Below are 15775 nucleotides of genomic sequence, written 5' to 3'. Positions count from 1 at the left end.
GAACCTTGGCCAGTATCCGGAAGCCCAGGGGTGACAGATTCAGGCCATCTCTGGCAAAGCATCGAGGTCTGTCAATCTGGTCATCCCAGGCAGACAGATACTGGATCCACTTAGAATGACACCAGAAACTTAGCCAATTGTTGAAATCAATCATTTTCTGCTTGTATTGTGGTATCATTCTGGGTGATGGTAGAATGCTGCTCAGGGCTAGGGTCATACCCACATGGGCTGCATAATCTGAGAGCTCCTCCATGTCTCTTTTCATATAGTCCATGAAAGTACGTCCTAGGTCATTCACATCCACATGTATAATGACAGAGCCATATTTGTACCTGTTGTTGAATGACCTGAGTGCGTACTTTATGTGGTGGATCCTGGCACCTGGTAGGCAGCTGACTGTTACTTTTTCCTTATTCAGCCTAGAGAGTGGGACATCAGAGTGCCTCACTATCGAGTCACCTATGACTAGTGTGTTGGGCATGCTGTTTTGCCTTTGGGGCTTTAGTTGAGTGGCACACTGTTTAGGGGAGTTATGTGTCTTGTGATTAGTATTGTGTTGTGGTGGTAGAGTGCATTTCTACCTTGGAGATCTCTGCTAATTGGGTAGATTTTTATTGAGAGCCTCTGCGAAGGTGGGTGTGTGGTTTGTGTTTTTATGGGAAGGCAGTGTTGGTGTGTGTTCTGGAGGGCTATGTGTTCCATGTGGTGTGGTGCAAGTGCTGACCTTCTCCTCTTGGCCAGCTATTCCAGTCTTGGCTGGGGAGTGCGTGGTTTCCAGTTTGGATACATAAGTGCATCTCTTGCAAGTCTGAGTGTTGGGAGGTCAGAGGAGAGGGTTGTCAGTGTACATGAGGCAGTTGCTACATTGCCTTAGGATGCCCAAGTTCACTAGGTTAATAGGAAAAAACACAGGGAACTGATCTTTAGACATGCCTGGAGGGGTGGGCATTAATAATAAGTACTGGAGCTGTTTCCTTGTAGATCATTTTGTGCTGGTAGCACTTTGTGTGCTACAATAATTGCTACAAGAAGTCTGGTAAAGTGCTAGACTAATAAGCTAGCAAAAGTGCAGGAGAGGACAGAATTAGCAGATCTAATGGGAAAAAAATTGAAGAGCAGGCATTGGCACCGCTCAGAAGCTTACAAACAGTCCTGGATACAGTAAATCTGTATCTGGACTAGACTAGTTACAGGAAAGGCTGGAAACAAGCACAAATACGGGCTTTTAATCCAGAAAGTTGAAAGATATGGAAAAAACTGCCCAAACTGCCAATAAACTACATTTTCTGGTCCAGAAACCTCTCCTCTTGTGGTAGATAGGCTACCTAGTGCTTACCACTCCCACTGATAAGCTAGAAGGCTTCCATCCCAACACAGAAAGGCTTGGGGGGCTGAGAAGCTTACAAACAGTCCTGGATACAGCAAGTCTGTATCTGGACCAGACTAGTTACAGGAAAGGTAGGAAATAAGCACAAATGCGGGCTTTTAATCCAGAAAGTTGAAAGATATGGAAAGAACTGCCCACACTGCCAATAAACTACATTTTCTGGGCCAGAAACCTCTCCTCTTGTGGTAGATAGGCTACCTAGTGCTTACCACTCCCACTGATAAGCTAGAAGGCTTCCATCCCAACACAGAAAGGCTTGGGGGGCTGAGAAGCTTACAAACAGTCCTGGATACAGCAAATCTGTATCTGGACTAGATTAGTTACATGAAAGGTGGGAAAAAAAGCGCAAATGCGAGCTTTTAAACCAGAAAGTTGAAAGAGATTAAAAAATTGCCAAACAGCCAATAAACTACAATTTGTGGGCCAGAAACCACTCTTGTGGTAGATAGGCTACCTAGTGATTACCACTCCCACTGATAAGCTAGAAGGCTTCCCTCCAACACAGAAAGGCTTGGGGGTCTCAGAAGCTTACAAACAATCCTGGATATAGCAAATCTGTATCTGGGCTAGACTAGTTTCAGGAAAGGCGGGAAAGAAGCGCAAACATGGGCTTTCCCAGGTGTGTGTATATTTACGTATTAATCAAATCTCAAAGAGTTTGTTTGTCAGCTACTTGGGCAGGGACACAAAGCACTGGTTGGACAGAGAGGGTGATGGAGGTCCTGGCTTGGCCACTTAGCTGAGATCTCAACTCTATAGCTGTGCCAGTGGGAAGTCATATTGGGGATATGGAGAAAGTGGAAGAAACAAGCCCCAGATGGACTGTGGTCTATGCGTGCTCTTAAGGGAAATTGCACTATACTGTGTGTGTACTTATCATCCTCCCAGTGAGTACATCCTCGACTGTTGCCAGTGGAGAGGATTGAGGCTCCTTGATTACTGGGCCAGTGCTGGGGCATCACAGTTGTCATTAAAGACCTAGGGGCATTCACTGACAATGTGTTCTCTCTTGACCACTATGCATCAACAACTACCATTAGGAAAATCTTTCTACCTAACCTAACTAATTTCTAAAGGTATACTTTAATTTCAGGAAAGTTATCATTCCTGACTACTCCTCCCTTATCAGGCCCATAATGGAATATAATATCCCCTTTAGCACATGCCTAGCCAAATATATTGCCCAGCTTGAAAAAACACAGCATTTCATAAAAAAGAAAATCAGTGACGTGACCTCCATGAGAATGTCTAAAAGCACTATCATGTTTCCTGTCTCTTACAGACTCCTGCGTGATGACCTCTGCGTGGCCTACAAGACTATTAATAACGCAGCCCTGCTCAACCTCTTACATCCTCATAAAACCAGTAATGCCAACAATTGTCATTCCATGGAGCTTAATCTATATTATTATATATGTGGCAGTTGCCACAGAGGATTAAGGCTGTGAGCTGCTGTCACTGTGGTGCAGGGTTTGATTCCCTCAGTCTTCATTTGCCTAACTCCATGGCCTTGGTGGCAGTTGCCACAGAGGATTAAGGCTGTGAGCTGCTGTCACTGTGGTGCAGGGTTTGATTCCCTCAGTCTTCATTTGCCTAACTCCATGGCCTTGGTGGCAGTTGCCACAGAGGATTAAGGCTGTGAGCTGCTGTCACTGTGGTGCAGGGTTTGATTCCCTCAGTCTTCATTTGCCTAACTCCATGGCCTTGGTGGCAGTTGCCACAGAGGATTAAGGCTGTGAGCTGCTGTTACTGTGGTGCAGGGTTTGATTCCCTCAGTCTTCATTTGCCTAACTCCATGGCCTTGGTGGCAGTTGCCACAGAGGATTAAGGCTGTGAGCTGCTGTCACTGTGGTGCAGGGTTTGATTCCCTCAGTCTTCATTTGCCTAACTCCATGGCCTTGGTGGCAGTTGCCACAGAGGATTAAGGCTGTGAGCTGCTGTCACTGTGGTGCAGGGTTTGATTCCCTCAGTCTTCATTTGCCTAACTCCTTGGCCTTGAGAAAGTCACTTAGCCAAACAGAACTTGAGAGCAGTTGGGAATCTGGGCTAAGCTCCTTAATGGTCCCCTAGGCTGCAAGCCTAATAACTAACCATGAACATTTGAATCTATAAAACCTGTTGGAAGGATAGATATCTCTCCCAAAGGATCTTCTGCCTATGAAATAAACTCCCACTGCACATCAAACATGTTGCTTCCCTACCCCTCTTCAACATCAACCTTGATGAATGGACAGGGATTCACAAATTCACACCTTGGCGGTCTTGTCAGGCCCTTATACATAGAGGGAACAAATAGTGACTTGCAGAGGGTAGGTTCCCCAGACGACTATTCAGTGGATTGCCCTTCAGAAACAGATGGATCTACAAATCTTTGAGAGGCATCCACAAAGCTAATAGAAGTCACACTGCAGTTGGCTTTCAACTGTTGGGGTATTTGTTGCTGAAAAATGATTGAGGAACAAAGAATACAAGTAGCAATTTAATTAATAAAGACAAAGAAGAGTATATGGGCCCAGACAGAGCCTTTACAAACTCGTCTGTTGAAAATTAAATTGTACAATTTGACTGCCCTTTTTAAGGCTGAAAGTTCTGTTACAAAAGTAGCTGTTTTAACCTGGGATGTTTAAGCTGAAACCAAAATGTTTGGGTTTTTGCAAGAAAAAATAATCAAAATACACAAAGGCTCTTTAAAGGTCTCCGAACATGCCCTCCTCTGTGAGCCAGACTTTCTCCATATTTATTTTTGTCTGTCACTATATATGAGTATAGGGATATTATACCTTTTTCTGAACCCATGTGGAGAGTTAAAGCTATATTTACTTAATATGTGCCATTAGTTGCTTGTAGGTGTGTTTTTGAAAACTTTTGTAAGAGAGCAAAGAACTGAGATGAGTTTATAATCTTGCGAAATGGTCAGAAAGGAAAATTAAGGTATGTATATGATTAGTGTTGTGGGACCATCCTAACTGTTGAAGAAACTGTGTCGCAGTTCTTGCCAAGACTGATTTTAAGTAGAAAGAAAGTGTGGGAATGAACAGAATGGTGTAATTGTTTTCTGTTGTTATTGTGTTGTGTTTCTAGCTGTTTGGGATAAGATGGGATTAATACTGTTTCTTGCTGCTACATAAATGTTAGAACTCCTCAGAAAGGGGACTCCCATCATTTATAGATTCATAGGCTCATAGGTAGGTACTAGGCTATCAGCCCAAGGGCCTAAATAAGCCTAGCCAACAAGGTTCCCTGGCTTACATCACCCAAGAAAGTTATTTCTCTGTGCTCCTGTCAAACAGAGCCACAGAAGTTATCCCCGGGGTGTATTTCCTATTTCCCATCCACTCATCAAGATTTTTCTTGAAGAGTGCTAATGAGGAAATTTGCTTGACATAGATGGGTAGCTTGCTCCAGAGTATGGGAAGCCTCTGGTACAGGAATGTATCCCTCCAGCATGTCCTGTTTATTGTGGTGACAAGGTTTAGGTCCCTAGAGCATGTAGCTTGGAGGGATTGGGATTTCTTTAAGTGTAGCATGTTCAACATCTCTGGGTTTGACATAGCTTTATATGTTAGGCAGAGATCACCTCAGAGTAGGCGATATGCTAGGGAGTAATGCTGGAGTTTTTTGAGACCGTCAGTGTAAGGCATCTATTTGAGGCCAGTAATCCCCTTTGTGAGGTACTTCTGTGTCCTTTCCAGCTGCTGCAGATGTCTTGTGAGGTACATTCCAAAAGGGGCATTGTACTCTATAATGGGTCTAATGAGTGTCGAGTAGAGGGGAACAATGACCTCTTTTTTCCTGGATAAGAACCCTTTTGTGATGAGGTGTGCCATGTAGAAGGATTTCCTGACTACTGTGGAGATGTGATTATCAAAGGAGAGAGTACTGTCCACCTGGGTCCCAAGGTCTCTTATCACACATTCGGCATTAAGTAGACTGCCACCTATGTGGTAGTTCATGGGTACAGAGTTTTTACCAAAGGGGATGACAATGCACTTTTTGGCATTGAGCTTGAGACCATGGCTTTGACACCAGGCATCTGTCTCAGTGAGGCCCTTCTGTAGATGTCCACATCATTTGGGGACTCGACTATGGCTCCTAGTTTGCAGTCATCTGTGAACTTTGTTAACCAAAGGCCTTCTGTGTTAACCTGTACTTCAGAGAAGTAGATACCAAACAGGAGAGGTCCCAGGACTGAACCCTGTGGTACTCCACTTGTCACTGGTTTGCAGTCAGATTTGGAGTCTGCAACTTTTACAGTGTGGGTTCTGTCAGTGAGCCAGTCGGCAACCCATCTTGTCATGTAGGGATTTATACCTAGTTTAGTGAGTTAGATCTTTTATAATATTGACATTGTTAAAATAGACTATGTGCCTGATAACTTACAAGCAGGGCTTAAGGTTGACTGCCATATGTTCAGTGGGTGGCATTGAGTAGTTTAATATCTAATTTGCACTTTGGCCTATGAGTTAAGAAGGTCTGATGTTAGTGGCAAGTTTTATTTCATTTATTTTTTCTTGACCAGGTTAGGGCATTGATCCGAATGGGCCGTTTTCAGGCTCAGCCTGGAATCGTACACATTGAGACAAAAGAAAAAGCTCATATAATACCACATTAAACAAAAGGAATTATTAGTCAAAGATAAAAAGTATATATACATATGTATGTGAATATATATATATATATATATATATATATATATATATATATATATATATATGGGTCTAGGACACATGCTCGACTAGCATATGTCCGAATCACAAAACACTGAACACACATACACGAAAGTGCTTAACATCAAAAAGCGCTTCTGTGTATGTGTAGTTCAAAAAAAAAAAAATCTATGTCTCTGCAGGGGGGCTTCTGCACCCCCACACCCCCCTACTTTAATATTCTCACTCCAAGGTCGCACTGCAGTGGGGAAAAGGGAATTTTCCATTACCCAAACTGTAGTCCAACAGGCACACATACACAGAAGCACTTGTCAATGTTAAGCGCTTTTGTGTATGTGTGTTTGGTGTTTTGTGATTCGGATATATATATATATATATATATGTGTGTATATATATATATATATATATATATATATATATAAGTTTGCTATCAAAATGTTAAAAATAAAAAAAAAATCTATTTACCTAACGGAACTAACATTCCGAATTTGGTAATGTCGCTTTAACAGAATGTTGAAGATCATCTTCATGATGTCTGCATTTGACTAAATTTGGAATGTCAGTAGGTGAAGACAGACCCTCAGGCATTTGTGCTGAAGCTGCCATATGAATTATACATCTACAGCATAAGTATTTACAGTTTTGCAGGGCGCAAGCCCCCCTGCACCCCCCCACACCTCCTGCCAATTATATATTATAACTCCGACATCACACTACAGTGAGGTAAAGCGTAAATTTCCTGATCCGTACTGTAGTGCAATCTGTTATCAGAATGTTGAATGCACATTAATGAATGTACGCTATCATTCTGTAATGTGCTTTTGAACATTTGCCGAAAGAGATTATGGAAACTGGAAGACGCATTCGTCCATTCCGGTTTGTTTGTAAGCTTAGTAACGACATTCATCCATTCCGGTTTGTTTGTAAGCTTAGTAACGACTGGTAGAAAACTGAAATGGAAGTAGCAGCAAAGTAAGAAAAATAATAATGTTGGCACATTTACATTTTGTATTTACAACAAAGCAGGAGCACTCACAAAGCAAACTAAAGAAAAAATGGGGCGGGGATGATGAAGGGGCAGGGCAATTAGTGGGAAAGAGTGGGTACTGGGACAAGTAATAGGTGGTGAGAGTAAGTGTTTGGGGAAACAAACATAAGTGGGATAAGAGTTAAAGATTAATGAGAAAGTGGATTTGAGGACATTAACTGTACATGAAGGTGACAAGATGTTTGAGGTTAGCGAGGTGGGAACTTAGTGGGCTGGATTAGATGTCAGATAATGCCCAGTGATGTCAAGCACTTGCAAAAAGTGTCTTTCAATAGGTGATTTTAAGTTCATGTCTGAATGAGTTGGACAAAGAAGTAGATTATAGTTCAGTAAGCAGGGTTTGGCACGTTAGTGGAGCTTGTAGTTCAGTGAGCAAGGTTTGACACGTTAGTGGAGCTTGTAGTTCAGTGAGCAGGGTTTGGCACATTAGTGGAGCTTGTAGTTCAGTGAGCAGGGTTTGACATGTTATTGGAGCTTGTAGTTCAGTAAGCAGGGTCTGACACATTAGTGGAGCTTGTAGTTCAGTGAGCAAGGTTTGACACGTTAGTGGAGCTTGTAGTTCAGTGAGCAAGGTTTGACACGTTAGTGGAGCTTGTAGTTCAGTGAGCAGGGTTTGGCACATTAGTGGAGCTTGTAGTTCAGTGAGCAGGGTTTGACGTTATTGGAGCTTGTAGTTCAGTAAGCAGAGTTTGGCACGTTAGTGGAGCTTGTAGTTCAGTAAGCAGGGTTTGGCACATTAGTGGAGCTTGTAGTTCAGTAAGCAGGGTTTGACATGTTATTGGAGCTTGTAGTTCAGTAAGCAGGGTCTGACACATTAGTGGAGCTTGTAGTTCGGTAAGCAGGGTTTGACACGTTAGTGGAGCTTGTAGTTCAGTAAGCAGGGTTTGGCATGTTAGTGGAGCTTGTAGTTCAGTAAGCAGGGTTTGGCATGTCAGTGCATCTGTTATTGAAAAGCTGTGGTTAGTGGAACGGAGTTTGTTTTGAAGAACGGTGAGGTTGAATGAGAATTACGAGGTTGTTGTGGTGGATCAGCTGTTGAAGAAAGAGGAATGTTTCATCGTGTAGTAATTTGCATGTGAGGGAGACAAGGTTAACAGTACACCTCATGTTTTATTGGTAGCTATTTAACTTTGGTAAAAGTTCAGCAGTGATGCTCTTTGATGGGGACAAATGTTTGGGGGTACAGCTTTTTTCTGGATGCTGTAACTATTAGGAGGAATCAATACTTCAGCTGGGCACACATAAGACCTCTTAGCCTATAGCTATTCTACCTTCTGGTCAGAAGAAATGCGAGACTTTTTTATGTTGCTACAAGTTTAGACTTTAGACGTTGCCCTGTCCAGATGTCTAAGTATCTAAATGTGGTGTGGTTTACAAGTTAAATTTTTCTTCGGTGTTTCTGGATGGGGAGGATTCCTCAGTTTTTGTGCATTCCATTTGTTCCACACCTTGTCTTTACATTTATTTGTGTCTCCATGTTGGCATTAAGACAGAGGCACCATTTAAAATGTAGTGCCTAAAACACACAAGGGAATACTTTGTAACTTTGTATAAGAAGGTTAAAGATTTTTTCAGGACTTATGGGGTTGTTTTTTAGTAGACTGCAGGACAATGGTTGAACTAAAACGAGTGGGAAGTTCTTACTCTTCTGATCCACAGAGAACATTTCATTTATTACACATACTGTGGAATCCTAGTGGTTTTGAACAGTTGGGCAGAAGTTATTAAGTTACAGTCACTGACTGCATGAGGAAGACATGAGGATTATTTACATTTATGTATGTACGTACGTATGCATGCAATTTATTTAAATTTGTTAACTCAGGCATACCTCTCAACCTTTTAGTGCAAGGAATCTGGACGCAGCCTAACATACTGGGAGGACAAATGCCCAAAATATGGACAGATTTTAAATACTGATCTTTTAAACTTAGAAAGCTGCTATAATAACAGATTTTGTGTTAGCATGCATTTTAGAAGGATATAACATCGGAAACTCAAATGTGTGTCATTATTTAGTGACTTCATTCCTAAGTAATTTCCCAGAAGGCCACAAATTTTATGAGGAACAGACCAAAAATATGAGGCAAAAATCTGGACACTCTGTGAAAATCTGGACAGTTGGGAGATATGTGGGGTAGAGAATTGATATGTCTTGAACATTTTCAAGGTCAGACGAGGAAGATAAAAATGATGAGCTACAGAAACATATTTTGCAGCGCAGTCAAATAAATGAAACATGAAGAATGGAATCAAATTAGAAGGCAATATGTTCTGAATGATCGTGTTTAGAGAATATGGTATATACAGTGTTTACAGCTGACAGATGAGTCCATTAATTGTCCAAGCATGAACAGGACTGTCAGAGAAGAAACGCAGACGAGAGCGTTGTGGAGAAGATGGTGTAGGGTGAAGGGTGAGTAGGAACATATGAGACGGTGCACGAGTAGCAGGAAGTAATAGGGTGAAGGGTGAGTAGGAACATATGAGACGGTGCACGAGTAGCAGGAAGTAATAGGATGATTGACATGCAATGGGGAGTCAAGGGGTTTTCTCTTCCAACTTTGTATCAGTGGGTAGGTCACAGCTAGTGTGGAATGTGCCAGAAGCAAAGGTTAGTAGAGTGTGAGTATATGATTCAGTTTTGTTGGAAACAAATACGTGAAGCTTATTTAAATAAGTATATCTTAGTTGGGAGCTGAATTTTGTGCATTAATTGATTTCTTTCAGTTTAGTAAGAAAGGACTCCCCAGTCTGGGGGACAAGAGTGGAAAAGCTATGGTTTGTACACTGAAGGTCATATTAGCTTGAACAAATAGTTGAACTGTGTATATATAGAAGTATATATTTGCTAACAATGGGGAATGGCATTCCTCTCAACCGATCAGATTTTTGCAGAATATCCAGATTTTTGCCTGATATTTTTGGTCTGTTCCTCGTAAAATTTGTAATTTTCTGGCAAATCACTGGAATGGTCTCAGGAGTGAAGTTACTAAATAATGATATACATTTGTATTTTAGACTTCATATCCTTCAGAAAAATGCATAGAGACAAATTCTGTGATTCTAGCAACTTTCTAAGTTTATAAGAGCAATATATAAAAATGTGTCCCTATTTTTGGGCCTTTGTCCCCCCATTCTGTCAGGATTTGTCCAGATTTTTTGCACTAAGAGGCTGAGAGGTATGGGGTTGGTATTGTGGGTGTGGAGATAACCTGATAAAGAAAGACCCATTTTGTGAAAGATAACATAGTATATGTCATTTTTTTTGGGGGTGGTGGTGGTGGTGGAATAGGTCTACATTAAAGTTTTCCATCATGTTAGATTTAAAATTTCATCTATAGTTCTTGCAAGTAGGTTTGTGCTTGAAGGTGGGATTTGTAAACATCTGCTACAGGAGGTTTGTGGCTTGGGGAAATCTTTTAGTTTGACCATTCAACAAGGTTTTGAATTAATGCTTCCTTTTAATTAGAAACATAGTCATACCACCTAGTTTTACTCCTTGCCTGTTGCTCTAAATATGTAGATAATCTGAAGAGTAACTGTGTTTTCATCTATGTTTCTGAAGTACCTAGAATATTGGGACACATTTACTGAGCTATTTGTTATTTATTCTTTAGGGCGTAATATGAGAAATATTTATCTCTTCCTCGGGTACACTGCAATGCACTCCTGTTCCGTCCAGGACTGAACTTATGCCCTCTGCTTGCTGGCAAAGTCCCCACTCTCCCAAGACCCTGAACAAGGTAAAGTGAGTATCTGAGAATGAATGAATGAATGTTCAAGGTAATGTAAAAATCATACAAGATAAGATTTATAATCACTTTGAACAGCATAAATCAGTGAGCTTTCTGTGTTACAGTTACTGTTTTGGGCTTACTTTACTACTTCTGGGCATACAATAGGCAATATTTGCAACTAGTGATCTGTTTTGTTTTATTTTCCTATTTGTGCCATGGTCTTTGCTCTTCTTGGAGTAAAAAGGGACATTTGTATGTGAAACATCCTCTCTGGAAGTGAAATATCAACTCATATTTGCATTCCTTTATATTTATTTTGTGACAGCACAGCACTGCCTTTCTATTTGTTGGACAAGTTTGGGCTTGCATATGGGTTTAATGATCTTTATATAGTTAAGTAGTTCTTATCTAGTCTACAACATAGTAAACTAGTTGTTTCTGTCTGTGTAGCTTAGTGCATGACACATCTAGGGATCTGCTTAACTAGAATAGGATGCATGAGAGACAGAAATCGAGGACAAATAGTGCACATAAGCATCAGAGACTATCCATGTGCAACTAACAGTGGGTAAAACTGCCTTCCAGTTTATAGCCTGCTACAGACCACCTTCCCAAACCCAGGAACCCCACTCGGCCTTCCTGAGAACACTGGAAAATATGAAGGTCTCTCCAAGCACCATTATATTGGGCGACTTCAACTACCCAAACATAGACTGGGAGCATTACTCTAGCTCCAACACCCTAGCTCAAAGGTTCCTAGAATTTATAAACTCAAATGCTATGGAACAACTTGTTACCACTCCCACAAGAGGGGAAAACATACTGGACCTGATCATCACCAACATGGGGACTCTATGCTCCAGACCAGAAGTGTATCCCTCACTGGTAAGATCAGACCATAAACTAATCTCACTGGATATTCACATCCCGACCCCACCCCCTGCCCAGAAAACCACAGTGAAAAACTTCTCTAAAGCAAATTTCACACTCCTCAAAACCGAGGTGGAATCCTTCAAAGCCCCCGGGTGTGTGGAAAATACAGCTAAGACCACAGAATCCTTTATAAACACATTCTATGAACACCTTCAGGAATGCATGGATCATGCAATCACAAATAAAACCAAGACCCAATCCTCCAAAGGCAGATGTCCTGTCTGGCGGACCCCAGCCATAAACAAACAATACAATAGAAGGAGGAAGCTACTACATGATAGAGCAAAATCCCAAAAAGGGAAGGCATCTCTGATCAGTGTTAGCAAAAAACTACGGGCACTCATAAAATCATCTAAGGCCAGCTTCGAGAGAAAAATTGCACAGGACACTAAGGATAATCACAAGGCTTTCTTTAGTTATGTTACGAACCTGGGTGGGAATTCCCAGATATGCTCAGAATTAGTCCAAAATGACAAAAAATACACCAAACCCACAGACATTGCCAACATCCTAGCTGACAGGTTCAGCGCAAACGTCTCCCCCCCCTCCCCACTAAAAGGGCAAATATCTATCCCAGCAGAGTGCTGCCCCCCTGACATCTCAGATGCTCAGTTAAGAGCCGCCCTCTCCAAAGCAAAAAACACAGCATCAATGGGTCCAGACGGTGTCTCAGGCTGCGTACTACATGAACTCCAAGAAGAGCTAAACCCAAACATAAAACTACTGTTCAATCTCAGCCTTACCACAGGATATGTACCCAAAGAATGGCATACAGCAACAGTGGTCCCTCTCCACAATGGTGGTGCCTCAATGGATCCTGGAAACTATCGCCCCATAAGCCTGACTAGCTTGGTCTGCAAAGCTATGGAAAGGATCATCATGGACCTCATAAAAAAAGATATTGGGGACCTACAGACACTGGATCCTACCCAGTTCGGCTTTGTTAAGGGCAGATCCTGCCTCTTAAACCTGGTCAATTTCTTTGAAACAGTCACCAAGGCCATTGACGAGGGGAAGGTGGTCCACACAGCCTACCTGGACCTCGCAAAAGCCTTCAATACAATACCCCACTTGGGCATTATAGATAAGCTCACCAGCTTAAATATAAACCCCTATGTCACTAGATGGGTTGCAAACTGGCTCAAGGACAGAACCCACATGGTTAGAATTGCTGGAGCCATGCCAGACTCCAAACCAGTTACAAGTGGCGTCCCACAAGGCTCAGTCCTGGGACCTCTCCTGTTTGGTATATATTTCTCGGAGGTACAGGCCAACACGGAAGGACTGTGGCTGACCAAGTTCGCAGATGACTGCAAACTGGGCGCTATAATCGACTCTCCAGCCGACACAAGCATCCTCCAAAAGGGCCTCATAGAAACAGACAACTGGTGCCAGAGCCATGGCCTCAAGCTAAACGCCAAAAGTGCATAGTCATCCCCTTTGGCAAAAACAAAGTGCCCACAAATTACCACATAGGTGGTAATCCATTAAGTACAGAAGAAGTAATTAGGGACCTGGGGACCCAAGTTGATAGCAATCTCTCATTTGACAACCACGTGGCCAAAGTGGTTAGAAAAACATTTTATACAGCCCACCCAATCATGAAGGGATTCACATCTAGATCAGGGGAGGTCATCATGCCTCTTTACTCATCCCTCATCAGGCCCATAATTGAGTACAATGCCCCTTTTGGGATGTACCTTACCAGACACCTGCAACAACTGGAAAGACCCCAAAAGTACCTCACCAAGAGGATCAAAGGGCTCAAACAGATGCCATATGCTGCCCGTTAAAGAAACTCCAGCTCTACTCAGTGGCATACCGCCTGCTCAGAGGCGATCTGTGCCTGATGTATAAAGCCATGTCCAACCCGGAATTAATGGACATGCTGCACCTCAGAAAATCCAAATCCCATCGAGCTACGAGCTTGAGAGACTTGAACCTCAGTACTGAAATAAATAGGACATGCTGGAGGCACAGATTCATAACCCAGAGGCTCCCTTCATTCTGGAATAAAATCCCAGTCTAGGTTAGGCAGAGTCCCTCATTGACTCTCTTCAAGAGGAATCTTGATGAGTGGATAGGGGATCGTAGGTTTACCCCGGGTATCACTTCTGTGTCACAGTTAGACAGAGGCACAGTATACTAACCTCGAAAAAGGGCATAGCAAAATTAATTTAAAATGGGTGGCAAAAGCCAAACACACTCTGGCTAGGCTTATAAATGCCCTAGGGCAGATAGCCTAGTATGAACCTATGAACCTATAAAATAGTGCACATAAAATAGTGCATAAAAAGTAAGCAATAGGCAAGTAAATATACACTGCAGAGCCTCACTCTACCACAAGATGGCAGTGCTGTATAATGGAGGCATATCCAGCCTGTAGTAAATGCAGTGATACTCTTAAGGAGGGCTGTCTTTGTTTGATCTTATTTTATTTAGTATATTATTTATGGTTTGACAAAGCAACAGTCAAGCTGAATTGTGGGCCAGTTTTAATGGAGGCCCTGGGAGAAAAGCGGCCGCCAATACTAATACAAAGTAATAATGCCCTGTTTTTGGACATTAAAATAACTAGAAGAATGCTAAATATACATCAGCAAAATCCAGACATTCCTTAAAAGGTTTGGAGACACCTTGCTGAATCCCCACTTCCAGTGGCACAGGCAGCTAAGGAAGTCAGTTGTAAAATTACTTCTACTGATGGGACTACATATCAGCAGGTGTAGAAAAAGATGGGGGGGGACGTCTGCCAGCGTATGAAGTGGTATTACTAGGGGGTGCTGCTGACAATGCAGGGACTGTTTGACAGCCAAATCATGACACAGTAAATGTTACCGACACTCAGTGTGCTCCCTTGTGGCAATATGAACTGTGACACTACATTGTAGGTACCAACAGGTCATTCATGTGATTTACACTAGTCACTTCCCATAAATTGTAGAATGACTACTCATTGCTATTCAAAAACGAGTATGCTGATTGGACAGCCCAACTGGTGTGCCACTGTAAATCGAGCATGTACCAAAAGAAAAAAGTCTGGCCACTTTAGTACCATTGATCAGCCAGACTTTCTGTTGGTATATGCTGGGGGATATCGAAATGCGAGACAAATCAGGTACGTTCTGCAAGGCCAAAGAAACAGGAGTACACTTGATTTTCCTTGCATTTCTCCACTGTCCCTCATAAAATCCTGACTTTTTAAACATTAAAAAAAACAGCAATGGAGATTCTTTTGTCTCCGTTTATTTCTCCATGCATTGCACTGATGTATTTGTGCAAGTGTGGGAATGTAGCTTCCATACACATGCCCAGTACATCACCCTCATGATCAAACCACAGCAAACACAGGTAAATCCTGATGTACCCATCCACAGTGGTGGATTATTGCTTAAATACACCCTCCATTTGTTTCATGTAGTGAGTTTGTTGTACTGCAATTTAACTGATTTAAAGTTTTGCCATTAGTTTTGCATTGCCACGTTAGACTATCTAAGCTTTGGGAATATGCCACGGTGACCACCTGTCATAATTAAAGTATAAGATACAGACAGACTTGCTTCAGTTTGACATTCCCTCCCAGGCCGTACCAGTCCTTCTCCTTTCAATCATCTTCATCACCTTCACCATTGAGGAAGCTCGGCATTAAGCTGCAGAACTGACTCCACATTACTATGTGCACTACCTGGTTTGTTTAACTCACCTCTCAAGCCTCACAGCAACAAACAGGAAGGAGCAGCATGAGACAAACAGGAAGGAGAGGTGTGAGACAAACAGGAAGGAGCAGTGTGAGACAAACAGGAAGGAGCGGTGTGAGACAAACAGGAAGGAGTAGTGTGAGACAAACAGGAAGGAGAGGTGTGAGACAAACAGGAAGGAGCAGCATGAGACAAACAGGAAGGAGTGGTGTGAGAAACAGGAAGGAGCAGTGTGAGACAAACAGGAAGGAGCAGCATGAGACAAACAGGAAGGAGCTGTGTGAGACAAACAAGAAGGAGCG

This window comes from Protopterus annectens, chromosome 15.part0, assembly GCF_019279795.1.
Source record: "Protopterus annectens isolate FY-2018-M chromosome 15.part0, PAN1.0, whole genome shotgun sequence".
Taxonomy (NCBI): Eukaryota; Metazoa; Chordata; order Ceratodontiformes; family Protopteridae; genus Protopterus; species Protopterus annectens.
This window is presented reverse-complemented; position numbering follows the sequence as displayed.